This window comes from Phyllopteryx taeniolatus, chromosome 2 (genome assembly GCF_024500385.1).
Source record: "Phyllopteryx taeniolatus isolate TA_2022b chromosome 2, UOR_Ptae_1.2, whole genome shotgun sequence".
Classification (NCBI taxonomy): Eukaryota; Metazoa; Chordata; class Actinopteri; order Syngnathiformes; family Syngnathidae; genus Phyllopteryx; species Phyllopteryx taeniolatus.
Window position 1 is genome coordinate 3,863,602 of NC_084503.1, and position 19,799 is coordinate 3,883,400.

Consider the following 19,799-nt stretch of genomic DNA (forward strand, 5'->3'; position numbering starts at 1 on the left):
TATAAAAATAAGGGATGGTTTACCAGATGTCTCCTGGGGCGAAAATAAATCACGCAGACCTGCAACATGGTGAAAAAACCAACTAAAACAAACACTGCTTCCTTTTATTTAGTCTCACAATTCCAGAGTAGAGGAGATCATTAGACTCACTTTCATTCCATTTGTAAGATCATTAAGTGTTCTGGCTAATTACATTGCACAAAATGAGCAAAATCTGATAATGACTTCATTTGCGACTTTCAAACCTTAAGAGAAGGACTATATACACAGAGAAAGAGAGAATATACATTAAAAACTGTGACAGAGGAAAGTACACAGTACTTTTCTGTTCAATCACCATTTATTTTAGGTTGCAAATGTATTAATCTGGGAAAAAAAATTGGACTTCTGTGTTTACGTCCTGGATAATAAATTATAACTAAAATGTATGGAACAGACAAGAGAAAGACAGAATCACTATAATAGTAATATACTAGCATACTGCAAAACAGATTTGTTTTTATCTATCTATCTATCTATCTATCTAGATAGATAGATAGACAGACCGATAGAAAGTTAAAATTACAGAATGGGTACAATTTGTTTTTGCTTTACTGTTTTTTTTTTTTTTTTTTAAATAGACCCCCCGCCCCCCCCCCTCCCCAAAAACAAGTGTTTTTTTGAAGGTCAAAGAAAGTTCTTCCCTCCAATTCTATTCCGAATCTAGTCTCCTGATTAATTTCCAGCTAAACTGCTTGGCTCGTGGTATCATTAGCATAACATTTCCATGCATCAAGACCAACTATAAAACCATTTCATCAAGCTCCTTGTCAAACCCCAAAATTCTCATTTTGTTTGTAATATCACTTTCATACTGGGCTGTGATGGCTGTATGGCGGTGTGGGGTATTAGATAATTGTTATTCCAAAGATAAATGGAGTCATCAATCAAAATTAATAAGCCCACTGGGTTGGGAATGATGCAAGCACACAGTCGTGCATGCATGCTTACGTACGCACATGCAGCCAAGGTCAGTGGTGGGCGATGGGGAGCAGGTGGAGGAGGGAGGGGTGACCACTGGCTTGGTATGAACTGGCTAAAACAAACAAACCAAAAAAGCCCAGTTTAATCTTTCATCTTGTGGCACTTGAAGTCAGCAGCTTCACTGTCAAGCGCGGGTATCTATCAACGCACAAGGCAGAACAAACTCATCAAAAACTTGTCACTTTGTCTTCATAAATAATTTCAACCGCTGCTTTGATTACAAAATGGTCACCGGTTCCTTACCCTCCAAACTGCCACGCTCTGCAATTCATTGTGAAAAATAAGGACGAACAGTGTTGGAAGGGATGAATGTAAACAAGGCTACGGAATCAATCTATTTTAATCAATCTGAGCTAATTAAAAAGAACTACAGTATATTGTAAAGCAATCAAGGAGGATAAAGATTAGAATAAATATAATATGCCCAGAGAAGCGCGCTGTAATTAAACGATACAAATTGTCATTCCAAGCTGCTTGCGGGCTGTGCTGTTTATTGACACCTTGAAAGAGGAGAGCGTGGCACCCTTGACCAGCTGTCACAAGACTCGCAACAACAACACAATTCATTAGACAGTGACAAGTTATAATACAAAGTAAATGACTAACAACTACAGTGTAGTTTGCCAACGTCTAGTGTAATACAATTAATTGTATTAAACCTCCATGCCCTTGACAAGTGTCATACATCAAATGTGCCCCTCCAATATGGTTAAACATGCTAATAAAACTGTTAATATCATTACAAATAAAAGGGCATGACAAAGTGTATGTATGAGTTATATAGAAGAAAAACAAAAAAAAGACAAGAAATAAATAAATTCAAAGGGTTAGGGTTCCAATTATGTGATGTTATTAAAGAAGGTGTTTTCCAAATTCCAAAATTCATACATTCATAAACCACCAAATGCATGTGAATTGACCATTTCCTGAAGGGTGCGTGAAGTTGCAGCCTCACAGATTACTTTGAGCTCCAGAAAAATAGGAGAAATGTTGAAATAATTTTATACAGCCACTGACGGGGTTTTTGTTCACTCACCTCAATTCGGTGCAAGCAGCGTGGGTTCACTTCCTTCTCAGTGACGGTGGGAATGTGACAACGAACGGTTGTCTGTCTCTATGTATTAGTGCCCTGTGATTGCCAGCGACCAATCCAGGGTGTCTCCTGCTTTTCACCTTAAGTCAGCTGGGATAGGTCTAGCTCACACGTGACTCTGAAAAGGACAAACAGTACAGAAAATGGACGGATGACATAATTTCCAAACACGACAGATTTTCCAGGACAATTTATTAATTTCCTCAAAACTGTGATGACTGATTGCACAACCATTCCAGGTCATCCATGATATTTGGGCTGCGACAAGACGAAGGTGTTAAAGCACAAATGCAACCAAAATCGAACACAGCAGACAAGAGCAGGTTGTCATCAGCTCTCTTGTCTCTTGTTTAATCTTTCCCTCTTCAGCGAGCCATCTTTTGGTGATTTTAAGTAAACACTACATAAAGCAATTGCTTTAATTGCAAGAGCCTAGACCACATCTCGCACATTTGAAAGAGTGGGGCCAAGCGCACTTCAGCAAAAATGAATTTTCCAATTTCAGATTTCAGTTATTTCTTCCATGAATAAATAAATACATGAATAATGGAAAAGAGCAACATAAATAAATAACATCACAAACATTTTCGCTGGTACTCATAAGTATTCTGGAGATAACTCCAGCGGCATGTTAATGGTAAAAACAGTACATGTAGCATTTTGTGATGCATTATTTACCTTTCAACTCCAAACCAAGTTTAATATAAATATTTCTCTCAAGAAACTCCCAAAATTTTCAGCGATGATATTTCAGGATGGTGAAATTTATGACACACAGGGACACTGGAAAACAAATGGGTGACCAATCAAGTGGAAAGGGAAATAAATAAACATGCAACAGGCTGGCAGCCATGAACATGATTTCTACAGCACTCTAAGTAAATTACACTTTTTGGGACATTTGGACAGAACGGCAGCAATAAAAATTCTGCAGTATTACAATAACATTTAACCACTGCTATAATGTAAATGTGTTTACAAAAGACTGACATCCAAATAATGTACAGTAATAAAGAGAAAATCCTAGCACTCTTCATTTTGGGTTTCATTGGAGAGCATCAAGACTGTGTATATATACTGTAGACACAATACATCACCATATCAAGATTGTCTCATCTACATAAATTTGTTGCAAATTCTTCTCAAAAGACATTTTTACGATACATTTATATATCCATTTTACTCTTACAACTTGAACATTTCCCCACGATTCAATTATGTTAAAAGTATTGTGATAGTGGAGGAGTTAAACGAATTAACAAACAGAAAATACTCCAACCCCAATTCCAATGAAGTTGGGACGTTGTGTTAAATGCTGCCATCCAAGCAACGTCTTTTTCATGGACGCCCCTGCTCTTTTGAGCAAGACAATGCCAAACCACATTCTGCACGTGTTACAACAGCGTGGCTTCGTAGTAAAAGTACTAGACTGGCCTGCCTGCAGTCCAGACCTGTCTCCCATTGAAAATGTGTGGCGCATTATGAAGCGTAAAGTATGACAACATAGACCCCGGACTGTTGAACAGCTGAAGCTGTACATCAAGCAGGACCGTGAAAGAATTCCACCTCCAAAGCTTCAACAATTAGTGTCTTCAGTTCCCAAACGTTTATTGAATGTTTTTACAAGAAAAGGTGATGTAACACAGTGGTAAACATGACCCTGTCCCAGCTTTTTTGGAACGTGTTGCAGCCATAAAATTCTAAGTTAATGATTATTTGCTAAAAACAATCAAGTTGAACATTAAATATCTTGTCTTTGTAGTGTATTCAATTAAATATAGGTACAACATGATTTCCAAATCATTGTATTCTGTTTTTATTTATGTTTAACACAACGTACCAACTTCATTGGAATTGGGGTTGTAAGTTTCACAAAATATAGCATTAGTCAAACATCTTTGCACGGATTAATGCATATCAATATGAGCTAATACATTAAATAGTATAATGGAGTCAGAAGGAGTACGGCATATGTTTGACAAAGAAGTCAATAGGCTGTGCTTTTTGTATACTGTTTGCCGTCGCCAAGAGTTCTGAGAACATGCTATTGCGATTATGGGTGTCACTCCTGAATATCCACCAGGATTTAACTTGGATTATAAATGTAATGAATAAAGTTTTGTCTTAGCATGTGCAACATGCAAAAGACCACACAAGGATTTAAAACAATTTCACACTAATATGAAGATAATACGACCTCATCAAAGAACGATCTCATTACCACTTGTGATAATGAAGAAAGGATTGCCTGCATAATGTGCTAGTCTCCCAATTGGGAAGGAGGTGGTGGAGGTGACGTCCCTACTAAATGAGGAGTTAAACACTGATTACGAATGGAATGATATTAGAATAAAAGGGTGCGCATCAACAAACAGAGGGAGAAGTTGCCCTTTGTCGTCTGTTGGGCGCCTTTTCCACAAAACTCATTAAGGGATACTGTTAACATGCCTTCTACGCACAGAATGTTAATTAAAAACAAAAAGCTAGTATACATTTTAACACCTTGCTTATGAATGCCACAGACACACGCATGCGCGCACACACACACACACACAAAGCTAATTTCCTCTGTGGTTTTGCTGATTGCAGTCTGATACGGTGCTGAAGTTAATTAGAGTCCTTTCATGTGATGAGGGGGCTGAGTGCATGGCACACTGCCACCAGCTCCCCTCCCTCGCCACCACGACTGCAATCACCCTGGGCCTACTCATAATTACCATGGAATAGTTTGAAGATCTTGTCCAGATTCAAGGTCCCAGTCTTGTTTTAAGTCATCAGCCTTTCCTGCCATTCCAGACTCTGAGAATCTGTTTCTGTTCCACCTGATGCCTGTCTTCACTAAGCATCCTTGGACATCTAGACCAGGTAGTTCATCTGGTGGGTTTCTAGTAGTCGTAGTACAGTTCACTTCTGTAAAATGTTTTTTAATCAGATACCCAATTGATACCCTGCTGCAGTTCTGTACCCTATGTTTGTATATACATGTCAAGTTGATCGGGAAACATAAAACTGGACAAGAATGCAATAGAAAACAAACTAAATTCCCGATACAGCCTGTCCCAAAAGTCACTATACTGTAAACCTCTTTTTAATTTACGGTATCATTCGGACTGACGTGAAGCCATCAGCATTTGTCAGCTTGGGCTTGGCAGTTTTTGTTAGCATATCATTCCCTTGCTTATGCCTCATCAAGTGAAATTGTTGCCTAGCAAGAAGCTTTTCTGTGCCCCGCTGCAGTTCAGTGCCAGTTTAAAAAGCTTTATGTCCCTCACCCTGCTCCAATGCATATTACAATTTACGCTATCCATGGCAGGTTTCTCAAAAAGGGATCTGTTCCTGTCAAACCATGCAGTGGAAGGCCTGCTACTACCAACACTGAACTCAATGAGCAGGCATTTGCTCAAAGTCAGGCAAAGCAGATAGGGAGGTATGCACGGGAACTCTTCGATAAAAGTTTGTTTCGGCAGATGCTTTGGAGAGTTATAAAGCTATACCCATTCTTAGGGTTGTTCAAAGGCTTCAAGCGTAAGATTATGATGCTCACAAACCTGAATTGCATAATTGTATTACACATTGGTGCAGTGTAACGGCCAAAAAGCTTCTCAAACTGGTGTGAACTGCAGTTGAGGAAAGAAATATTTCTTGCCAGGGGGCAATTTTGTAACACTGCTCCAATGTCTACTGGTGAGGCTTGGGAATGTCACGTCCCCCCCACTTTTTTAGAGGGCTGTTTTTGTCCCCTATAGTTTCATCATCTAGCACCCATTGTGTTTTTTCCCATTTAAACATTTAATGAAATAATTGTAAGAGAATATAATCTCCATAATTTTTATTCTGCCTACATCTAATCTATTTTATCATTGATAATCATATCTACTGGTTTACTAAATCTTGAGCAAACTCTCGAGTTTAATTTTGACACTGCAGCTTAGAGAAGGCATTCTTCTACCTTCCACATGATTATTTTCATGTTAGCTAATGGTTGGCTCACCACCTGTGGGAGGGGCCATAGGGGTCGGGTGCAGTGCGAGCTGGGCGATGGCCGAAGGCAGGGACTTTGGCGATCCGATCCCCTGCTACAGAAGCTGGCTCTCGGGACGTGGAATGTCACCTCTTTGGCAGGGAAAGAGCCCGAGCTGGTGTGTGAGGTCAAGAAGTTCCGACTAGATAGAGTCGGACTCGCCTCCACGCACAACTTGGGCTCTGGTACCAGTCCTCCCGAGAGGGGTTGGACTCTCTTCCACACTGGAGTTGCTCACGGTGAGAGGCGCCAAGCAGGTGTGGGTATACTTATTGCCCCCCGGCTCAGCGCCTGTACGTTGGGGTTCGCCCCGGTGGATGAGAGGGTAGCCTCCCTCCGCCTTCGGGTGGGGGGACGGGTCCTGACTGTTGTTTGTGCCTATGCACCAAACAGCAGTTCAGAGTATCCACCCTATTTGGAGTCCTTGGAGGGGGTGCTGGAGAGCGCTCCCGCTGGGGGCTCCATCATTCTGCTGGGAGACTTCAATACTCACGTGGGCAATGACAGTGAGACCTGGAATGGCGTGACTGGGAGAAACGCCCCCCCCCCCCGATCAGAACCCGAGTGGTGTTCTGTGCTCATCACGGATTGTCCATAACGAACACCATGTTCAAGCATAAGGGTGTCCACACGTGCACTTGGCACCAGGACACCGTAGGTCGCAGTTCGATGATCGACTTTGTGGTCGTGTCATTGGACTTGCGGCCGCATGTCTTGGACACTCGGGTGAAGAGAGGGGCGGAGCTGTCAACTGATCACCACCTGGTGGTGAGTTGGCTCCGATGCTGGGGGAAGATGCCGGTCCGACGTGGCAGGCCCAAACGTATTGTGAGGATCTGCTCGGAACGTCTGGCGGAATCCCCTGTCAGAAGGAGTTTCAAATCCCACCTCCGACAGAACTTTGCTCATGTTCCAGGGGAGGCGGGGGACATCAAGTCCGAGTGGACCGTGTTCCGCTTCTCCATTGCTGAGGCGGCCGACCGGAGCTGTGGCCGTACGGTGGCCGGTGCCTGTTGTGGCGGAAATCCCCGAACTCGTTGGTGGACACCAACGGTGAGGGATGCCGTCAAGCTGAAGAAGGAGTCCCTTTTGGCCTGTGGGACTCCTCAGGCAACTGATGGGTACCGGTTGGCCAAGAGGAATGCAGCTTTGGTGGTCATGAAGCAAAAACTAGGGCTTGGGAGGAGTTCGGTGAGGCCATGGCGAAAGACTTCCGGACGGCTTCGAGGAAATTCTGGTCCAGCATCCGGCGTCTCAGGTGAGGGAAGCAGTGCACCATCAACACTTTGTATAGTGGGGATGGGGCGCTGCTGACCTCGACTCGGGACGTCGTGAGCCGGTGGGAAGAATACTTCGAAGACCTCCTCAATTCCACCAACACGCCTTCCCATGAGGGAGCATAGTCTGGCTTCTCTGAGGCGGGATCTCCTATCTCTGGGGTTGAGGTCATCGAGGTGGTTAAAAAGCTCCTCGGTGGCAAGGCCCCAGGGGTGGATGAGATTTGCCCGGAGTTCCTCAAGGCTCTGGATGTTGTAGGGCTGTCCTGGTTGACACGCCTCTGGCATCGCATGGACATCGGGGACAGTGCCTCTGGATTGGCAGACTGGGGTGGTGGTCCCCCTTTGTAAGAAAGGGGACCGGAGGGTGTTTTCCAACTACAGGGGGATCACACTGCACTACAGCAGTGTGGTTTTCGTCCTGGCCGTGGAACAGTGGACCAGGCAGGGTCCTCGAGGGTGCATGGGAGTTCGCCCAACCAGTCTATATGTGTTTTGTGGACTTGGAGAAGGCGTTCGACCATGTCCCTCGGAGGGTCCTGTGGGCGGTGCTTCGGGAGTATGGGGTACCGAACCCCCTGATACGGGCTGTTTGGTCCCTGTACGACCGGAGTCAGAGTTTGGTCCGCATATCCGGCAGTAAGTGGGACTCGTTTCCGGTGAGGGTTGGAGTCCGCCAAGGCTGCCCTCTGTCACCGATTCTGTTCATAACTTTTATGGACAGAATTTCTTGGCGCAGCCGAGGCGTAGAGGGGGTTCAGTTTGGTGGCCTCAGTATTGCATCTCTGCTTTTTGCAGATGATGTGGTTCTGTTGGCTTCATCAAGCCGTGACCTCCAACTCTCACTGGAGCGTTTCGCAGCTGAGTGTGAAGCGGCTGGGATGAGAATCAGCACCTCCAAATCTGAGACCACGGTCCTCAGTCGGAAAAGGGTGGCGTGCCCTCTGCGTGCCCTCTGACCTCTTTGTATTTAAATGAGTGCTTTTCAAACATTTTACCCCAACATTAAAATACAGTAGCGTCATCAGCCCAAGTGTTAGTGAAAAATGAGATGCAGGTTTTATTCCTAAAACGTTTATTTAATATTATGCACAGTTAGAAGACTAACACTGTGCTTAAATATAGAAAATAAAAAAAAACTGTACTTACTGATTCAAATCAGTATTGACACATAAAGTTAAATAAAAATTGCACCTAAATAAATGTTTGAAAAAATATTTCTAAATGATTAAATACAAATGTATTATACTTAAGTATAATGCGTTTGTATTTAATCAACAACTGAATTGTACTTAACAAAAATACTCAACTGTACTTAAAAAACAAAATAATCAAAAACTTTAAACCGCTGTCACAACATGAACCTTGAATCTTTAATTTGGATTCTTTCAGGTAACACTAGAGTGAACCCGTACCATACCACACTTTGAGAACCACTGCTCGATGCTGTTATACATAATTGTTGTCCATGTGACCCTCATAGTACACTATTGCATTTAAAATTGTGGAACACCCCCCTACGTCGGCAAACCATCAGCGACAGTGGATGATGGCGTTCACCGAGTAAGTAATGTCTTTTACACGGACCAAATTTTCTAATTTGCAACAAAATTTATGCCACTGAAGGGAATGATATGTTTACAAAAACTGCAAAGCCTAAACTGCCAAATGCTGATGGCCTCATGATACCTGAAAACCAAATAGAAAAAAAAGTGTATAGTGAATTTTGGGACACCCTGTGTTAATGTACAGTACGGTATGCATACCCTGGATTAAGTTTATAGATAATGACAGCTTGCAGCACTGTATCATATCACATTTCACTGAATCCATTGATAGGTAAGACTGGAAAGTGTATGGGAGGATCACCATCCTACATAGAAAACCGTACAATGGTCAGCTGAAAAGAATCGCGTGTTGGAAATGTTACTTCTGCCATGTCTTACAATCATCTGTGCATTGTGTTGACAAGGGGCTCCAGAGACTTCATTAAAACAACACGTCCGTCAGAGCGCTGATAAGTTTTTGCAAATCCAACACCCAAAAAGAAGGTGGCATCACTTTTATGAAGTGACAAACTCCCACAGTGGCAGAATCAGCCCATAAAAGTCCACCGCGGATGAAATGAGTGAGTGTTCGCTGGCGTGATAATATACAGTGGTGTGCACCTCTGTGGACCTTTCAATTAATCAACCTGTCCGCACTTTGTTTTGAGAGTAATCCCGGCCAACCACCCCAGAGGCACTCAGCAATAAGTGCTGTGCTTTGAAGGCCGTTGGTTTACTGCGTGCGCTGTAAAAACACTTCAACTCAAACGCCATACTTGCCTTGCACAAATGGGAACCACCAGTGAATTTGGCTGTCCCACGCAGATTAAAATGATCTCTGTGTAAGGCTTTAGTAGTCCTGCACCTCCATTTTGAGAAGAGGCTCTTCCAATAACACGAGGATTTGAAAATTAGGAGTTTATGGCTTCATTTAATCAGATGAAACAAATGCAATGTTCTTTGTAAGTAAGTTTTGTAAGTGTATTTTTTTACCAAAGTTTTCTGATCTTGGGGAAGCAAAGAGCAAATATGTGTGACCTCAGTTTGCTCTCTGTACTGATGTAACCAATTTACTTTCTGGGATTATACAAAGTAGGGAGAGTTAATAGTTGACGCTCAATTTAATATGATCTATTCATTTTATTATTATTAATTATTATTATTATTTTGTTTAACACATGTGGGGAGAAACTACTCCACAATGGAGTTTAGACCGTGACCTCAACTAGTTGCTAATCAAGTTTTGGACTTGAGGAGGAGGTAGACCCATATTTGATTTAAATTGTCTTCTATTTCTGAATCCCCAACTTTGGTGCGGAAGAACCACGGGAGTTGAAAAAGGCAGGCTCCAGCAAGATTTTCAACAACTTTTCGGCCCGTACTATCACAGTGGAAGGAGAGCTGGGAATTATTCCATCTAACACGAATAGCTTCATGATTATTTGCGAACACTGCAAATTCAGACCACGCAATGTGGGCCAAATTGTGCAAATGTTGCCTGGCTCTCCCAGTGGCAAGTATACAGAGCTTTTCATGATTATTTCACTGGATGGAAATACCATCCTGCGATTGGCTGGTGTCCAGGGTGTACCCCGCCTCTCGCCCGAAGTTAGCTGGGATAGCCTCCAGCACGCCCGCAACCCTAGTGAGGATAAGCGGTTCAGAAAATGGATGGATGGATGGAAATACCATCAGGCTACAGCGGGAGAACCTGAACCCAGCCCACGTCCATATGCTCTTGTGTTCTAATGTGTATGTTCTGCATAAATTTGGTGTATACGTATAAGATGTCCATTGGTGTTGCATATGGATTATTGCAAAGCATTCCCTCCAGTGACTTTCCTTTAATTGTACAGTATTAAAAAAATATATATAAATCAGTGGCTAGTAGATGTCGACTCGACTTTTATCACATTGGTTTCGAAAAATCTGGTCATGCAACCCTTAACAATACAATAGGGATAAGATCTCTTGGTCCCACTTTTCAGCCGTCCACGTCCATTGAATAATGCTTTCGCTCATAAGAAAAACATGACTGGTTCCCAATGATATCAATCAAAGATGTTGAGCTTGACAAGTTTTTTTTCCCCCCTCAGCACTCTAATGGCCACATTTCCAATTCCACAGTCTACAGCAGCCACAAGAGTAATGGTCATTAGATATTTCGGTCTTTCCCTGACATTTCAGGAGCCACAGTGTTAAGAAATTCTACGGAGGTGACTGCAGGCTTGAATGGGCAATAGAGAACACAATTTGCTATTGCAAAGGAAATTAAATTTCAAGCTGGAATGACTGTGAAGCAGGCCTTAGAAAGTGATTTCTCTTAAAACGGATGACCTCCTGCCTCTCACGACCATGAAGGATTACTGTGGACCTTTCTCTAAATATTTGACCAGCATATGTGAATATAACATTCATTCTTCGAGGCCATAGACAATGAATATTTTGTTCCTGCACTCGCTTTAAAAAGAGCTTCTGATGTCCATCCTGACGGCAACATACAGTACGTGACATCTCCTCTTAAAGTGGGAACTTATTTTTTTTCTTTTTTAAAGAGAGGTTGCTGTCAACATATTAAGGATCTGGGGCCTCATGTACAAAAGGTGCGTTTGCACAAAAACGTGGCGTCCGTTCCAGATGTATCAAGAGTGACATGACCCTGGAAATGTGCGGTGCGTCACGCCAACTGCATGGCTGGCGTACGCACATTTCTGCAGCTTTTGGTGCTTTGACACTTAGAGGTGCTGCTGGGAAACTCTTCTCATAAATCTGCACATCAGAGAGACATGAACAATTAGCACCGATGAACAATTCACGCCCGGCAACATTTGATTTCAACAATGCAATTCATTTGTTAACCAGTGTATTTAACGGACCACTGAATTGCATATCTGCCTTGCCACCAAGGTTGTCATAAACTAAGAAAAATGATCACAAGGCTTGACACAAATTGGAAAATGACATTTGGAAAATGGCCGCGGCTGTGGCCACTGAGAGAGCAGCGTCATCCATGATCGCAGCGATTCTCTCCTCGAACGGGGTCGATTCTTCCGCCTTTTTTTGGCCACACTTTGGTGATGGGCAGCTGTCCTCCGCTTCAAATCCATCTTAATGTCTGACCACTTCTTTTTTTAGTTCAGCGTGTGCGCGCTATTAAAAAGGATTAAAAATAATCATTTCTGTATCACAACCGCACACACGCTGTCCCATTCAGTTTCAATATTTTAAGGGCAGCTGAAGCTGAGTGGCATAGAAACACTGCCCGAGGAACCCAATTAAAACCAATAGAAATTTAGGATTCAACAAAATACTCTCACAAAACTGGGCCATTGTAATTTCCCTCGCAAATTCATTTATTGTTGCAGTATTGAAAAAATTAGTACACACCAATGAAAGTCGAGCTAAATTTTAGATGAAAAAGAGTATTATCCTCATCAAAATTAGGAAAATTGTTGAGGTTCACAGAGAAATTTATACAGTGGTGCCTTGAGATATGAGTTTAATTTGTTCTGTGAACAGACTCATAACTTAAGTCACTCGTATCTCAAATCATCTTTCCCCCAAAACAACAAAAATTGTAATATGTTTCTTTAAGGAGAAAAAAAGAACACCATAATATTGTACTTTATAAAAAAACAGAGTAGTGACATAATTAAATAGAATTTAAAAAGTTTGTGTCACACTTTGCGTCAATTGAATGGCTATTGAACTGCTGCCCGCCTTGGCCACCAGCAACAGTATAAAACAGACAGATGGATGTACTGTACATGAACATCTGTACAGTATAGACATCTCAGCTCCTTTTAGCTCATCTCAGCTCCTCGCAGAGGATAAAGAATATATGCTGTTACATTGAATGTCTGAATGTGTTTCTACACAGTGCAAATATCAGTTAAGTACAGGCTTATATATATGTTTTCTGATATGTATTCACATTAGCATTAAGCTAGCGGACTAAAGGCTAAGCGATGTGTTTGTTTTAAATACTCACCGTTCGATGTTTAGTTTGACAATAAACCTCAACTGGGAGTGGCACTAAACAGCTTGAAGCCTCGTTTTTGAATAACTGTTCACTATTTGCCAAAGCAAACATCTATAGTGAATCGTGAATATCTCAAGTCAAATAAAAAAAAATAAAATAAAATCGTCCGAACGTCAGCTCGTGTCTCAAAGAACTCGCAAGTCGGGTCACTCGTATCTCAAGGCACCACTGTATAAAGCTCTCTTTTCAAAGGAGGTGTAGTCATTTATGTTGAGCACTGTATTTTGTAAACAAACACCATACTGAGGGAAAATTGTGTGCAAAATGCCTTTAGATCACTGTGGATCAGTTGTCATTTTTCCTCCACCAGAAAAGTACAGCAGAGGTGTGAAGGGGATTGAAGCTTCCTCCTTTTTTAAAGGTGTAAGCACACCTCACTTTTGCATAATGCATATCACACCTCTGAGATGAGATGACCCAAGCAATTAACGGACGAGACACAGTACAGTGGCAGCACACAAGCACGCACGCACGCACACACGCACACACACACGCACACTGGGTGGGATTGTCCCTGTGGGGCAAATTTAGGTGTTGCTGCATTTAAAACCACTTTTCCCAAGCTCTGACCATACTTCGCCTCCGGAGAAAGACAAAGTGTACGAGATTAACGAAAAGAGAAATAAAGCAGAATATGAACTTGGAGAAAAAGCTAGATTGGGAAAACAGAAGTAGCAACTCGTGCACACCCTATTCTTTTCTGTACTGCAGAAACTGATTTATAATTTTAATATCTCTAATTTCCACAGCCGCGGCCATCTTCCAAATGTTATTTTCCAATTTGTGTCAAGCCTTGTGATCATTTTTCTTAATACAGTTTATGACAACCTTGGTGGCAAGGCAGATATGCAATTCAGATGGAGCGTTTTACAGGCGCAGCAGCAGACACACTGGGGTGTTTGTGTGTTTGTCTTTATCAGTGTCAGCTCACAATGTTGTTTGGCCAACGACTGAGCCAAATATGTGCCTTCGGGGAACACAACCATAATTCCGTCATAAATAGAATAATCATCTTTATCATAATAAGGGCTACAATGGCAGCAATGAGAATTAATTACAATACGCATTTACATTACTGTCTTGAAATGAAATGTGGGCTGATTTGCAATGTTAATTAAAACAAAACCTCCCTTTTTAGGAAAATCTTGTTGATAAGCCACATGGAACCGATGTTCCAAACAAATATGCTAATTAACTTGATTGGAGTTTACAGTCTCACCTTTGTCGTCCAGTTGGATGGTCCAGAAATAGCCAGTGGCGGATTTAGATCTGCACATTTATAATTCTCCTATAGATAGTTTTCAAACAATGGTGAATTACTGTGTTTTTTTTTTTGCTGCAGATACCTCGTCCATATATCCGTGTTTGTTCTGTGGACCTCCTCGAAGGTAACCGTAAATGGTTAACAACATTAGAAAATGCATGTTACATACTGTACATACAGTACATTTTCAATGTTTACATTTTAGTTTAGTACTCCTAAGGAACATAGATTTATAAAAGATATATCCTATGTTGGTTATGGTCGATTGTTGCCATGGTACAACATCAAGCGTATATACATGTCAGAAATGTAGGACCATCTGATTAGCAGACTGGCAGCTGACTCCCACCATGGTGATGTTAGGCAAAGTCAATACTGTTTTAGCTAAAGTAAGCCAAGCTGTCAACTATCTCAGTTTAGCAAGTGAAACAGTCACGCTTTTATTTCCGCCTGTCTTTCCACAGAGTTAGGCGGTGACAGATGTTTGAACTGTTCAGAAATCGAATTTGTTCATGTAACTTTCTCATCAAGTCATGTCTTTGCTACTGCACCCAAAGTTTCTCTATACTCTGTCAACTGTTTAGCACATAATAACATAGCTGATATTAATACAGGGGAAAACAAACAAACAAAAATGAACAGGAGTTGGTCTACTAGTCTTTCCATTTCAAGCTTATCCTGCCTATCCGGACATCCAACACAGCAGACAATCAAATACCGATCACTTGATCAAATGCTATCAATAGCTACTGAGCCACATGCTGAATTGGCTCTCTAGGAGTGTTGAACAGCTGGCACAAGATCCCCACAGTAGAGTGGGAGGGGAAGGGGTGAAAATAACAAGAACAAGTTGCTGGAAATGAAATTTCAATTCATCCAGTCCTTTTTCTACATGGGTGCGAGAGGCTGTCGTTGAGAGGGGGTGATCAATAGAGCTTAGACAGCAGGGCAGATTTTCAAAGCGCCAGATCAATAGGAAGGGGAGAGGAAAAAAGACCGTGGCTTTTCTTTGCCTGTTGTAGTAAATATGGACAAATCAGTGGCCTAAGGCTAAATGGATTGATCAGCTGTTTCCCAGTTCTGTGTTGTAACTAAAGATCCATTCTGAAGTCTGTAACTGAGGCCCATAGGCAATAGCATGTCACTATTCGGACCAGCTTTTGCAAGCGGTCTCCGACAACATCAGTGTCCTACAACCCCAATTCCAATGAAGTTGGGAATTTGTGTTAAACATAAATAAAAACAGAATACAATGATTTGCAAATCGTGTTCAACCTATATTTAATTGAATACGCTCCAAAGACAAGATATTTAATGTTCAAACTGATAAACTTGATTGTTTTTAGCAAATAATCATTGACTTAATTTTATGGCTGCAACGTGTTCCAAAAAAGCTGGGACACGTGGCAAAAATGAGGGATGCTCATCAAACACCTGTTTGGAACATCCCACAGGCGAACAGGCTAATTGGGAACAGGAGGGTGCCATGATTGAGTATAAAAGGAGCTTCCCTGAATTGCTCAGTCATTCACAAGCAAAGATGGGGTGAGGGTCACCTCTTTGTGAACAAGTGTGTGAGAAATTAGTCGAACAGCCTAAGGACAATGTTCCTCAACGTACAATTGCAAGGAATTCCACAATGGGCAAGAATTCCACCTCCAAAGCTTCAACAATTAGTGTCCTCAGTTCCCAAACGTTTATTGAATGTTGTTAAAAGAAAAGGTGATGTAACACAGTGGTAAACAGGACCCTGTCCCAGCTATTTTGGAACGTGTTGCAGCCATAAAATTCGAAGTTAATGATTATTTGCTAAAAACAATAAGGTTTATCACTTTGAACATTAAATATCTTGTCTTTGTAGTGTATTCAATTAAATATAGGTTGAAGATGATTTGCAAATCCTTGTATTCTTTTTTTATTTATGTGTAACACAACGTCCCAACTTCATTGGAATTGGGTTTGTAGTTGGCTGATGGCCAAAGATTATACAGTATGCACAATCTTCTATTAATTCTACTTATTCTACCATTCTCTACTCCAATTTCGTCACCAAAAAGTTTCAATGTGACTTATTAAAAAATGTTCCCTTGCGTTTAAAAAAAAATGCAAATCTAATCCCATTTTCTGGCTGATACACATTTTCAACAGGCATGAAATCTGACCTTTTCCCCAACTTGTCTACTGGGCCGTGACATAGGCGGCTGTGGCAGATTAAAGCCTCCACCAATATGTAGGGTGATAATCAAAGGCTACGATCCTGACAGGATGACTGATCACATGCCTGCTTTGCCTCACCTCTGGACTTATTAAAGAACAACACCACCAGGCCACACTCCCACAAAATGTATTGGTCAACCAAGTGGAACGTGGGTGGTGAAATTCATCACGAAAAGCACAAAGAAATCCTCTGATCATCGTTGTACCGCAGTAAGATGTGTTTGTCTGTCATGTGAAGGGAAAGCATTGCTGCTGGGTTGACAAGAGCAACTCGAAATGAGAGACAAATGTTGGCTTTTGCGCTTAGAAAATGTGTCCATGTGTCTGAATTCCTTTCCCTGCAGCTTTGTTTCCTGATACAAAGGTCATGGTTAAATCGCAATGTACAAAAGTGGGCTTGTATATACTGTAGGTAGAAGGTCTTCATTTGAAAACGAGCTATAAGCGACATTCTACATGTATTAATGGCTTCTCTTTGAATTACAGTTGCTATAAAAAAAAATAAAAATCAATACATGTTCAAATGTCAGGTTTTTGTGATATAAAAAAATGAGACCAAGATAAATAATTTCAAAACCTTTTCCAATGTTAGTGATTTATTATCGTTACAACTCAATTATGAAAAAATGGTGGTGCGGGGGAAGAAATCTTTTACAGGGGGGGAAGTAAAAATAAACTGTGATAATGTGGTAGCAGAAGTGTGCACACCCTCATAACTGGGAGTGTGGCTGTGTTTAGAATTAACCAACCACTTTCAAACTCATTTTAAATGGGAGTGAGCACACACCGGGCACCATTTAAAGTGCCGCTGATTAACCCCGAATACAGTTCAGCTGTTATAATAGTCTTTTCCTGACATTTTTGCGGTCACATCTTGCAGCACAAGCCAGTGAGCTTCCACAGCATCAATGGTATCTCAAGGTCTCAGTCAGGAGAAGGGTACAAAACAATTTCTAAAGGAGTTAAATATAACCATGGAACTCAGTCAAGACAGTCACCATCAATTGGAGAAAATATCAAACAACAGCGATTAGTGACTCTTGACCCAGTTGCCAAAACGTCCCCCACAACTTGATAAACTGCATTCTTCTGTAGTTAGCCTCTTGGTGTTTCCCTATAGAGCCCTCGTAGATTTAATTAAATATTCTATAAAATTCCACTCTTGGTTATGTTTTGTGTGTGTTTTGAGTTTAAGTAAGCCTCTGTCATCTAGAACTCGTATTTCATAAAATGTAGCAACCTTTAGATTATGAGGTTTGTCGTCGCTTTCTCCTAAATTTTATACATATAAAAAGTGACGCGGTGCCCTTTCGAGACAAAAGTAGTTTGATTCTGGCGTTAAACGTCTATCGGACTAAACCGGAAGTGAACGCAGGCGTTCACCTTCAGCAAATTGATTTCTTAAATAAATTACGTTTTATCCAAAAACCAATATACGCTACAGACATTACCAAGAACTGGACATCCTTACCAAATTGATGTAAAGATGAGAAGAAAACTGGCGAAGAGTTCAACAGCAACATTGAAGGAGCTCCCATCTTTTCTTGGTTCTTCCACACCAAGATCATCCAAACATTAAATGTATTAGAGCTGAAGCTAATATTTCCCATTATAGTGTTCATGTATGGCTTATTTGCAGGGTACACATTTATACTTTTGTACATATATATCTCACATATTCACATAGTATATTAAACCTCCAGAGGTTTGACTGAAACATAACGCACTGGCTTCCTTAAGAATATCATTCCAGTAAAATATCTATGTATCATGTATAGAGAAGCAGCAGCAACAATATCTATTAAGATGCTGAGATGTCTCCAGGAGCTATTTACAGAAGCAATAGCTAGTTGTTGTTGTTCTTTTAAGGGAGTAGCCTGTCGTAAGAGTGACAGCCCTGGCTCGCTTCCTTCACCAAGCACAAAGACGAAGTTGTCACACAGGCGCGGTCATTAAAAATTTAGATTACAGCTTCCTCCCCCTGCCAGTGCAGTGTTTGTTAATAGCATTGTTTTGCTTTCAATATTAATATGCTGGTGGTGACAGATTGTGAATGAGCTTCCTGCTTTGGTATCTGATCAAACCTCATTTACTTGACTGGGAGATTGAAGGACGCTTGTGATCATTAACATGTCTGCCTATAAAAGGAGGGCTTGATGTTTGCTACCAACACATTTCATCTCCTGGTATATCTCACTTTACGTTGCTTTTTTAATGTTGTCTTTTCTTTTAGTGAACTCAAATTCACCCTTAAGAAACTTAAAGCGAGAATATGATGTGAATTTCATGTCAAAGTCTTGTTTTGTGTTAGCACTAGCATGCGTGCTAATGTTACCATTATGCTACGTAATTTGTCGCATTCTTAAAAAAAAAAAGAAAAGAGCCGGCTTATGTACTTTACCATTTATAACTAACAAAAGCACATCGGTAGAATGAAATGTGGGATCACTATTTGTCAAGCAAAAGGCCCATAGTTAGTTAGTTAAAACTGTGCCAGACAAATCGTACGAGCGACTCGCTGTGGCGATCGCAGACAGGGAACGAGTCACACCAGCACTATTCTCAGCATAATACATTACTCTAAAACTCAAATAAAACTACGCATGACACCTTTATCGTTAGGTGGTACTCATAAAGTTATCAACGCAACCTTTTTATTGTATAGTGGTTAAACAGTGTATTTTTTTATTCTAATAATAATTCACTATACAACTATTGCATATTCCAAATTTGGGTAATGGAGCATCTTGGAAAGCTATTCTCTGACATTTTCATGCTAAAATATTAAAACACCCTGCACTCTCATACTGTTACAGTCTGATGATTGGCACATCTGAACGAAGGCCTCTTAATGTGGTCAAGTCCCCACTGACTATCTATTCCATATCGCCTCCCTCCCCACTGTTTTGAGGTATTTGGGGTATTCTTGGGAGGAGACGTGAGCTATTGACAGTGTTTACGTTCCTGACTTGTCGAAAGCCTTCTAATGTGTAACACAGCGCACTTTGGTATTCAGATGCCTGGGGCTATTCTCTAAGTGGTCTTTACTTTGAAAACACCGGAGCCCTCCAGGGTGCGACGAGCATTGGTTGTGTGCTTGTGAGTGTACATATGAGATGGTGGTAATCTGGGAGGGGAGATAAAGAAGATGAGGAGTCGGAATGATACATCCATAAACTATCAGTCCGTCTTGGACCTTGATAGGGATTGGGCGTCTTATGAAATCCACTGAGGCTTTATCTGTAATAACACATTCTTGTGATGCATATGGGGGAATTGACATGGACTCCATCCATCCATCCAATCATTTTCTTT

General features: G+C 41.3%; 1 long non-coding RNA gene across 2 annotated transcripts in view; it reads right to left on the reverse strand.

The window, feature by feature from the left end:
* Positions 1-702: 702 nt before the first annotated feature.
* The window catches only part of LOC133474517 (uncharacterized), a 39,889-nt gene continuing 20,792 nt past the window's right edge, over positions 703-19,799 (reverse strand). The window contains exons 7-8 of one of the 2 annotated variants that reach the window (XR_009787525.1): positions 2,060-2,234; positions 703-1,075 (exon numbers count right to left, since the gene is read on the reverse strand). This is a non-coding gene — a long non-coding RNA (uncharacterized LOC133474517). Of the gene's footprint in view, positions 1,162-2,059; positions 2,235-19,799 lie in introns of both variants that reach the window. The other variant, XR_009787524.1, reaches the window with a different exon arrangement.